This window comes from Cebus imitator, unplaced genomic scaffold, assembly GCF_001604975.1.
Source record: "Cebus imitator isolate Cc_AM_T3 unplaced genomic scaffold, Cebus_imitator-1.0 Scaffold154, whole genome shotgun sequence".
Taxonomy (NCBI): domain Eukaryota; kingdom Metazoa; phylum Chordata; class Mammalia; order Primates; family Cebidae; genus Cebus; species Cebus imitator.
Window position 1 is genome coordinate 2,934,613 of NW_016107469.1, and position 11,127 is coordinate 2,945,739.

The 11,127-nt window shown below is 35.4% G+C and overlaps 1 pseudogene; it reads left to right on the top strand.

Annotated features, from left to right (window-relative positions):
• The first annotated feature begins 357 nt into the window (after positions 1-357).
• On the top strand, positions 358-6,361 carry LOC108314456 (annotated as a pseudogene).
• Positions 6,362-11,127: the final 4,766 nt, after the last annotated feature.

The following is an 11,127-nucleotide window of genomic DNA, read 5'->3' on the forward strand; positions in this document are numbered from 1 at the left end:
TACATTTTGTAAGTCTCTATATTGCTAGCACACTTTCTTTCTCCCTGTGTTGCTGCTTTTAAAGAAGCAAGCTGCCATGAATTCTAAAAGTGCAAGGAAGTTAATTTTTACAATAATATGAGATATGTTGGAAGCAGTTCTTTCTCTAGTTAAGACTCTGATAAATACTCATCCTGGGCTGATACCATGATTTCCAGCCTTGTGAAACCCTGATGAGACAGCCCAGGCACGCCCTGTCCAAGTGACCAGACCACAGAAAATATGCAATAATAAATGTGTCCTGTTTTAAGCTTCTTAGTTTATGATAAGTTGTTACACAGCATAGAGAACTAATACTGTGGTTTATTGAATATATAGATGGCTTTGACAAATAATGGAGTATTTGGGGGAATAAAGGTATTTTGGCTAAAAGTGCTTTCTAAAAGAAATAGCTGTCTTGTGAAAAAATATTACCCAATTGATGAACCTAAAATTTTTAATTGAAGAGATTCTTTGTTTTCTTCTTTGCAGAGCAGGGAAACAAAAATTTAACACCTACCTATAGCATAATTTTAACTTCTTCAACTTATTTTGATAAACATTGTCTTTCAGAGAGCATTATACCTTCACAACATATTTTAAAAGATTAGTCTCAACAACTTAAATGCAAACTCCAGTGGCTTTTCTAAGAATCATGTAGCAATTTAAAGTATGAATAAATGTAGGACAGAGATGATTATATATATTTTTCAAGACTACATGGAGGTGAATTGTAAGAATATCCAAGTCTCATTCTTCATAAATAAAAAACTTCAAAAACCAAAACCAAGCTGTACTCTGTACAATTATAAAATAATTAATTTACTCTTAATAGGTTTGTAAAAGACAGCATATATTCAACTGCATGTTGTCGTGATTTTGAAATATTATCAGAGGCAATGTATGAGTCACATAAGAAATCACTTTTTACACTTAAACCTTATTTTTATTCAGCAATGGTGCTATCCAGCTTGATCAATTCCTATTCTTTCTTGATTTCTATTTTTCCTTCTCTATTTCTATTTCTGACACCCTATTAAAAATTGTATATAATCTCAGAAGAAAAAATGTGTCATGATTAAAAGAAGTATAATGATTTTAGAAGAAAACTGCAACAAAAGAGAGATTACTTAAATATTTCGATGTCAGTATCATCGAAATAATTGTATTAATAATTACATTGCTTATGTGTTTTAGCTTTAAGCTTAAAGTTATATTATGTTTTTCACGTTTTTATCTCATTTAATATTTTAGTATCTCCATGAAGTATTTCTAGTAATATACCCATTGTATACTTCAGAAAACCAACACTTTCCTAACGTTTCAGTTCAGGAAAACATATCTGATTGAAATGCCTGTGTTCAAAATGCCCTTCCACAGAGTTACTTCCACAATATCACAGCCACCTCTAAATTTGATTGATTCTAACTGGCAAAATTATCTTAAGTGGAGAGTTATTTTGTTTCAATTTGATTGAGACTTAAATCTCAGCTAGTTCATTTACTGACTGTGTGACTTTGAGTAAAAGTAATAACAACAGCAAAAATGTTTGCAGAGTCCTTCCAGGCACTGTTCTAAGTGCTTTACATATGTTAACTCAGTCTACAATAAATACATAAAATACCATATATATTTTTCATCATCTTCATTATGTAGATGAGAAACTGATGTACATGGAGTTAAGTAACTTGTTTAATGTGATAAATCCAATAAAAGAACAGAAATTGGCCGGGTACAGTGGCTCATGCCTGTAATCCCAGCACTTTGGGAGGGTGAGGCGGGCAGATCACGAGGTCAAGAGATTGAGACCATACTGGCCAACATGGTGAAACCCCTGTCTCTACTAAAATATACAAAATTACCTGGGTGTGGTGGCGCATGCCTGTAGTTCCAGCTACTCAGGCGGCTGAGGCAGGAGAATTGCTTGAACCCAGGAGGCTGAGATTGCAGTGAGCTGAGATCGTGCCACTGCACTAAAGCCTGGCGCCTGTCGACAGAGTGAGACTCTGTCTCAAAAAAAAAAAGAACAGAAATTTGACTTCAGTCTAACTCCAAAAGCTATTGTAATTTAACATTATATTTTATCACTATGGACCTTAATTATCTAAACTATAGGATTTGGATGACAATTCCCCATAAACTATTTGAGGATAGGGGCCATATCTTCAAAATTGTAGTTTGAGAAATGATAGTAATTTTACTATGTTTCTCTTCTCTGAAGGGCAACACTTATTATTTATTTATTTATGAAATGTTAGATGGTCAAGGATAAGTCCTCCTACAGTCCAAGGACCAGGTTATAGCTGGGAATGCAGCTAGAAGGATTCACCTTGATGGAAAACCTGCAATCTCAAGTAAAATTACCAGTTGTATTTTTCAGTTGTTACAGGAAAAAGGTATTAAAATTTCTTTTACCACAAAATATGGGGAGACAGCTTTCATTGTGCCCCAGTGTAAAATAATCCCAATTGAATGAGTTTGCAGAATAACCACAACTAGTTCTTTTCTCAAAAGAAATCCTGGTATCAAAGAAGGATTTAGGTTTCACCCATCTAGAGTGAAGACGTTTTTCTCCTTCTTCTTTTTTTTTTTTTTTAATTTTACTTTAAGTTCTGGAATACATGTGCAGAATGTGCAAGTTTGTTAGATAGGTATACACGTGCCACGGTGGTGTGCTGCACCCATTAACCCATCATCTACATTAGGTATTTCTTCTAATGTTATCCGTCCCCTACCCCCTCACCACCTGACAGACCAGGTGTGTGATATTCTCCTCCCTGTGTCCATATGTTTACATTGTTTAACTTCCACTTATGAGTGAGGATAAGCAGTGTTTGGTTTTCTGTTCCTGTGTTAGTTTGCTGAGAATGATGGTTTCCAGCTTCATCCATGTCTCTGCAATGGACATAAACTCATCCCTTTTTTATGGCTGCATAGTATTCCATGGTGTATATGTTCCCAATTTGATTTATCCAGTCTACCATTGATGGGCATTTGGGTTGGATCCAAGGCTTTGCTATTGTTAATAGTGCTGCAATAAACATACACATGCATGCATCTTTATAACAGAATGATTTACAATCCTTTGGGTATATAGCCAGTAATGGCATTGCTGGTCAAATGGTATGTTGTAGATCCTTGAGGAATTGCAACACTGTCTTCCACAAAGGTTCAACTAATTTCACTCCCACCAACAGTGTAGAAGTGTTCCTGTTTCTCCACATTCTCTCCAGCATCTGTTGTTTCCTGGTTTTCTAATGGTTGCCATTCTAACTGGCATGAGATGGTACCTCATTGTGGTTTTGATTTGCATTTCTCTAATGACCAGTGATAATAAGGTTTTCTTCATATGTTTGTTGGCCACATAAATGTCTTCTTTTGAGAAGTTTCTGTTCATATTCTTTGCCCACTTTTTGATGGGGTTGTTTGTTTTTTTCTTGTAAATTTGTTTAGGTTCCTTGTAGATTCTGGGTATTAGGCCTTTGACAGATGGATAGATTGCAAAAATTTTCTCCCATTTTGTAGGTTGCCTGTTCACTTTAATGATAGTTTCTTTTGCTGAGCAGAAGCTTTTTAGTTTAATTAGATCCCACTGGTCAATTTTGACCTTTGTTGCCATTGCTTTTGGTGTTTTAGTCATAAAGTCTTTATGTCCTGAATAGTATTGCCTAGGTTTTCTTCTAGGGTTTTTACGGTTTTAGGTCTTACATTTAAGTCTATAATCCATCTTGAGTTAATTTTTGTATAAGGTTTAAAGAAGGGGTCCAGTTTCAGTTTTCTTCATATAGCTAGCCAGTTTTATGAACACCATTTATTAAATAGGGAATCCTTTCCCCATTGCTTGTTTTTGTCATGTTTGTCAAAGATCAGATGGTTGTACATGTGTGGTGTTATTTCTGAAGCCTCTGTTATGTTCCATTGGTGTATATATCTCTGTCTTGGTAACAGTGCCATGTTATTTTGGTTACTGTAGCCTTGTAGTATAGTTTCAAGTCAGGTAGCATGATGCCTCAAGCTTTGTTCTTTTTTGCTTAGGATTGTCTTGGCTATATGGGCCCTTTTTTGGTTCCATATAAAATTTAAGGTAGTTTTTTCTAATTCTGTAAAGAAAGTCAACGGTAGCTTGATGGGAATAGCATTGAATCTATAAATTACTTTGGGCAGTATGGCCATTTTCACAATATTAATTCTTCCTATTCATGATCATGGAATATTTTTCCTTTTTCTGTGTCTTCCCTATTTCCTTGAGGAGTGGTTTCCATTTCTCCTTGAAGAGGTCCTTCCCATCCCTTGTAAGTTGTATTCCTGGGTATTTTATTCTCTTTGTAGCAATTGTAAATGAGAGTTCACTCATTATTTGGCTCTCTGTTTGTCTATGATGTGTGTATAGGAACACTTGTGATTTTTGCACATTGATTTTGTATTTTGAGGATTTGCTGAAGTTGCTTATCAGCTTAAGGAGATTTTGGGCTGAGATGACGGGATTTTCTAAATATACAATTATTCCATCTGCAAACAGAGACAACTTGACTTCCTCTCTCCCTATTCGAATGCTGTTTCTTTCTCTTGCCTGATTGCCCTGGCCAGAACTTCCAATACTATGCTGAATAGGAGTGGTGAGAGAGAGTATCCTTGTCTTGTGCCAGCTTTCAAAGGGAATGCTTCCAACTTTTACTCATTCAATATGATATTGGCTGTGGGTTTGTCATAAATAGCTCTTATTATTTTGAGATATGTTCCATCAATACCTAGTTTATTAAGAGTTTTTAGCATGAAGGGGTGTTGAATTTTATTGAAAAACTTTTCTGCATCTAATGAGATAATCATAGTTTTTATCATTGGTTCTGTTTATGTGATTGATTACATTTATTGATTTGTGTATGTTTAACCAGCTTTGCATTCCAGGGATGAAGCTCAGTTGATTGTGGTGGATAAGCTTTTTGATGTGGTGCTAGGTTTGGTTTGCCAGTATTTTACTGAGGATTTTTGCATCGATGTTCATCAGGAGTATTGGCCTGAAATTTTGTTTTTCTGTTGTGTCTCTGCCAGGTTTTTGTATCGGGATGATTCTGGCCTCATAAAATGAAGTAGGGGGGAGTCCCTGTTTTTCTATTATTTGGAATAATGTTAGAAGGAATGGTACCAGCTCCTCTTTGTACCTCTGGTAGAATTCGGCTGTGAATCCATCTGGTCCAGGGCTTTTTTTGGTTGGTAGGCTATTAATTACTGCCTCCATTTCAGAACTTGTTATTGGTCTATTCAGGGATTCAAGTTCTTCCTGGTTTAGTCTTGGGAGGGTGTATGGGTCCAGAAATTTATCCATCTCCTCTGGATTTTCTAGTTTAGTTGCCTAGAGGTGTTTATTGTATTCTGTGAAGGTAGTTTGTATTTCTGTGGGATCAGTGGTGATATCCTCTTTATCATTTTTTATTGTTTCTATTTTCTTTTTCTTAGAGTGATAATGTTTTTCAAGGATGATGCCAATAATGACCCACAGTGATCTTAGGAATAGCTAATGGCCGCAAAATTTTGCTTCATAGGACTTGTTATAGGCCAAACTGAAGTGGATATTATGAGTCATGCAACACAGGCTATTTAAAAAATACTGGAGAAATCCTATTAGCCCCAGAACTGTATACTGGTTGAAATGAACATTAAATTTGGTGTTCATGTAACTATCAAATTAATTGTTCTTGCTGGCATTATTGATAATAATTTTTGGAGACTCTGGCCATCAGGAGATTTAAGCCAACAGAAAGACAAATGGTCTTACTGAGACCTCAAAGAAGTAACTCCTGAAGGGCTCCAAAAAGTAAAGAAAATCTTTGAGTGGGTTGCATAGAGTTGATTTTGACATCAGAAAGTCAGCTGAGAATTGTAGTATTGATGGGCTCTACTCTGATCATGGTCACTTTAAAAAAAATTAGGAAAGCCTATGGAAATTTTGGAAATCCATGTGAATTTTGAGTAACATCAGCACATAATGGAGCAGATGATACTCTGAGGATTAAAGCTGAATATGAAGGGAATAGCATTCCTACTGTATTTGTGGTAGTGGCAAGTGGAAAATATGATTTAGGACCAGTAATTTGTGGCAACTCTACATATCAATTTATTAGCTGTTTTCTTCTTAAACCAGTCTGGAGAGCTAAGGATGTGTGTACTTTTCTTCAGCTACCCAGTGGTCTAGAATGTTCAACCATATTTTCTTCAGAAAGATTACCTCAGATTGCTGCTCAGATATTTGGAATAAATAAGCATTTTGGTATGGGAAAAACTGCAAGGAATCATTTTGAACACATGGATTCTCTTGAATCAGACCCACAGAGAAGGTAATTTGTAAGAAAGAACATCATTGTATTTCTTAGAGAGAAAACTAGAAATTTCTAATTTAGCTGCAGAAAAATCAAGCAAGTTGAAAAGGTGATTTTATATTAGAGAACACAAATGAAATGCATTAGTGAATAAATGCTTCTCTAGATCCATATTAATAAATATGAATACCTAATCCCTAGAAAATAAAATATTCTATACGGGCATTTCAGTTATCACAGTGTCTGTATTAGTCCATTCTCATGCTGCTATAAATAACTGCCAGAGACTGGACAACTTGTAAAGGAAATAGATTTATTGACTCACAGTTTCACATGGCTTGGGAGGCCTCAGGAAACTTACAATCATGATGGAAAGAGAAGCAAACATGCCTTCTTTACATAATGTCAGGAAGGAGAAGTGCACAGAAAAAGTGGGGAAAGCCTATTATAAAATCATCCAATCTTGTGAGAACTCACTCATTCTCAGGAGAACAGCATGAAGTTAACTGCACCAATGATTCAGTTACCTTCTACTGGGTCACTCCCACAACACATGGGGATTACAGCTTAAGATGAGATTTGGGTGTGGACACTGCCAAACCAAATCATCTGTCCCTGGCTCCTCCCAAATCTCATGTCCTCACATTTAAAAACACAATCATGTCTTTCCAAGGGTCCCCCAAAGTTTTAACTCATTCCAGCACTAACCCAAAAGTCTAAGCCCAAGGTATCATCTAAGACAAGGCAAGCCCCTTCCAACCATGAGCAGGTAAAATAAAAACAAGTTAGTTACTTTCTACATACAATGGGCTTCAAGCATTGGGTAAATACGCCATTCCAAACAGGAGAAATTAGAAAAAACAGAAGGGGCTATAAGCCCCATGCAAGTTCTAAATCCAGTAGGACAGTTATTAAAACTTCAAGTTTCACCATTATCTCCTTTGACTTCATATCTCACATCCTGGTCTCTCTGATGCAAGAGGTGGGCTCCCATAGTCTTGGGCAGCTTCACCCTCTAGCTTTGCAGGGTACACGCCCCTCCTGGAAGCTTTCATGGGCTTGTATTGAGTGTCTGCAGCTTTTCCTGGTACATGATACAAGCTTTTAGTGTATCTACCATTCTGGGTTCTGGAGGACAGTGCCCCAGTTGAGACTCTGTGTGGGGATTCCAACCCCACATTCCCCTTCCACACTGCCTTAGCAGAGATTCTCCATGAAGGCCCTTACTCTGCAGCAAACTTAGACCTGGACATCCAGGAATTTCCATACATCCTCAGAAATCTAGGTAGAAGTTCCCAAACCTCAATTTTTGACTTCTCTGCACCCACAGGCCCAACACCACATGTAAGCCACCAAGGCCTTGGGCTTGCACACTTTGAAGCAACAGCCAGAGCTGTACGTTGGCCCCTTTTAGCCATGGCTGGGATGCAGGACACCAAGTACCAAGACTGCAAAAAGCATCAAGGCCCTGGGCTCAGTCCACAGAACTATTTTTTCCTCCTAGGCGTCTAAGCCTGTGATAAATGGGGCTTCTGAGAAGATCTCTGACATGCTGTGGAGACATTATACCCAGCTTTTTGGCAATTAACATTTCACCCTTTGTTACTTATGCAAATTTCTGCAGCTAGATGGAGAAATGTTTTTTCTTTTCTATTACATTGCCAGACTGCAAATTTTCCAAACTTTTATGCTCTGCTTCCCTTTTAAATATAAATTCCAATTCCAAACCATATCTTTGTGAACACATAAAACTGAATGTTTTTAACAGCACTTAAGTGACCTCTTGAATGTTTTGCTCTTTAGAAGTTTTTTTGGCCAGACATCCTAAATCGTCTCTCTCAAGTTCAAAGTTCCACAGATCTCTAGGGCAGGGGCAAAATGCCACCAGTCTCTTTGCTAAATCATAGCAAAAGTCACCATTATTCTAGTTCCCAAAATGTTCCTCCCCTCTGAGTCCACCTCAGCCTGGACTTCATTGTCCATATGACTATCAGCATTGTGGCCAAAGATATTCAACAAGTCTTTAGGAAGTTCCAAATTTTCCCACGTCTTCATATCTTCTTCCGAGCCCTCCAAAGTGTTCCAACCTCTGCCTGTTACCCAGTTCCAGTGTTGATTACACATTTTTGAGTATCCTTATAGCAATACTCCATTACCTTGTGGTAACAATTTACTGTACTAGTCTTTTCTCACACTGGTATAAATAACTGCCTGGGACTGAGTAATTTATAAAGAAAAGAGGTCTAATTGACTCATAGTTCAGCATGGCTGAGGAGGCCTCAGGAAACTTACAATTATGGCAAAAGAGGAAGCAATCATATCCTTCTTTGCACAATGGCAGGAAGAAGAAGTGCCCAGTAAAAGTAGAAAAAGCCCTTTATAAAACCATCCTATCTCATGAGAAATCATTCACTGTCGTGAGAACAGAATGAGGGTAACGGCTCCCATCATTCAATTATCTCCCACTGTGTACCTCCCATGACAAGTGGGGATTCAAGATGAGATTTGGATGGACACACAGCCAAACCATATCAATGTCTAAGCCATAAAAACCACCCTGCAAAATCATTATGACCAAAAATTTCTTTGTAACTAGTGTTGAGATTACACATCATTTATATTACTTCCTTCTGAAGATTAAACATGAAATTTATAGGTGGCTTGGAAACACAGGAAAAAACAAACATTAATAATTTTTTTGATAAAATAGCACCAATAAGGTATAATCAATTATGGTGAAATGATCCTTTTATAATGCTAAAAAAGTAATGCAATATTGCAATAGGCATCAATATACTGTATCTCAAAAGCACAAGCCATATTTCAAACTCAACACAAAATTGAATTATATCAACTTTTGCTAAAGAAACACATAAAACTTTTGTAAATATGGAATCTGTTTTCCTTTATTCAAATATATGTTAGTTAACATATCTAGGATATAGATTGACAGATAAGACACATGATAGATATAGATGTGGGTGTCTCTATATATATTCTTAAATCTGTATGCTAAATAGATATATGCATGCTGTATAAGTATATATATATATATTCTTTTTAAATATGTATGCTAAATAGAGTTTTATTTTAAAGACAAAGAAGCCTTTGTTTCTACCAGTAAAATCATTTTTGCAATAGCTTTTTGCAAATTTGGTAGTGAAAAAGAAGACTGACATAATTCATAATCACCTTTAGATGGAGCTGTTTCTCCTTAGAAATAATTGCTCAGGCACATTTTGTTTGACTAATCAGAAAAATAAGAATACTTTATATAATGCTATAAAGCAGTAATGGATGATTTTAAAACATTAATTCTTAGCACAGCTAAAACAGAAAATAATAAAAAATTCACCTCAAACATAGTCATGTTTTTATCAGACTCCTCTAAAGAAATTTAGTCTATATTAAAACCAACTCACCGTGCTGTCTGGTACATACACAAGTCAGTTTCAGGGATACTACCATTCTGAAGATTTTATAAAGTAAATGGTAGGAAGTGCTGTAAAGTGTCATGGTTGACATCTAAAATGTAATACAATTATTTATTTTAATTTCTTAGTTTGAAAGAGCACTCAGGAAATAATGCCATAATTATAAAGAAAGAAATTTCACTGATTGCTTTTTAAAGGCCTAAGTATACATCTAGGAAATAACATGATTGTTGGCAAACTGATTATTAGGTGAGGAAGACAAAACTTATAACTAAATGAGGAAGAAAAATGTAGAAAAAAATGGGCAAATTATGAGCAGTTATTTAAAGGCTTAAGGATAATTATGTATTAATTATTTTGAGTCTTTTTAGAAAGACTGAAATTCCAGAAGAGGCTACATTAGAAACAATATTGTGAATGTTTCTTTATTTTGTTTCCCCATTGAACAAATGATAAAAGAAGCACCTAAAATAAAGTATTATAGTAGTTTCATATTTGAGATTTTTTCTATGTAGAATACAAGTGTTTTCCAAGTAAAGCATGATGAAGTTTTCTAAATATATTTAATCTATTTATTTCCCTGAGGATATAAAATACACATACATGCGTGCATGTGTATATACACACATGGAAACACTCAAGGGTAAGGAAGGATTTATTGAATGTTGTTGAGCAATATGATCTGACCTCTGTTCAGAAGAAAACCCAGGTAGCACTGTATAGTTTAGCCAGACTGAAGAAATGCTATAAACAGCAAAATTACTTCAGGTACTGTTGTCAGTGAGAGGTTATGAATCTCTGATTTAGTGAATAGTAAATAAAAATTTTAAAAAATGACAGACAGAAGGAGACATAAGAGGCATTATTGAGGTAAGAACTGTTATGCATACACTGAGTTGGTAATCGATCATCTGTGAGTAGAATTAATAATGACAAAAATAAGTAGTTTATTAGTATTATTTGAGCTAAGTAATATATCAAAGAATATATTGCAGAAAGATAAATTTCGAAGAAAATTATTGTATATTAATAATGTAAAGGTTTGAGTGCAAACAGAATAATCTTATATTGTGTCATTTATTATAGGTTTCTAACACAGTTGAATACAACTAGAACTAAAGCTGTTTCTGTGATATTTACAGTTAAGTCCAAAACCAGAAGCATTTGAATTTGACATAGAGAAAATTTCTTATTCAAATAACCCTCAGCATTTTAACTAAAAAAAAAAAATAAAAAGTTAGCAAGCTTTAGGTAACCTTCCTGCTATTTCTATGTTTCTCATATTTTTTAGCAACCTACTCCTTTATATATTTACAAATGTATAATGGTAAAATCACCTGATTCCAATGGATATTAAACTT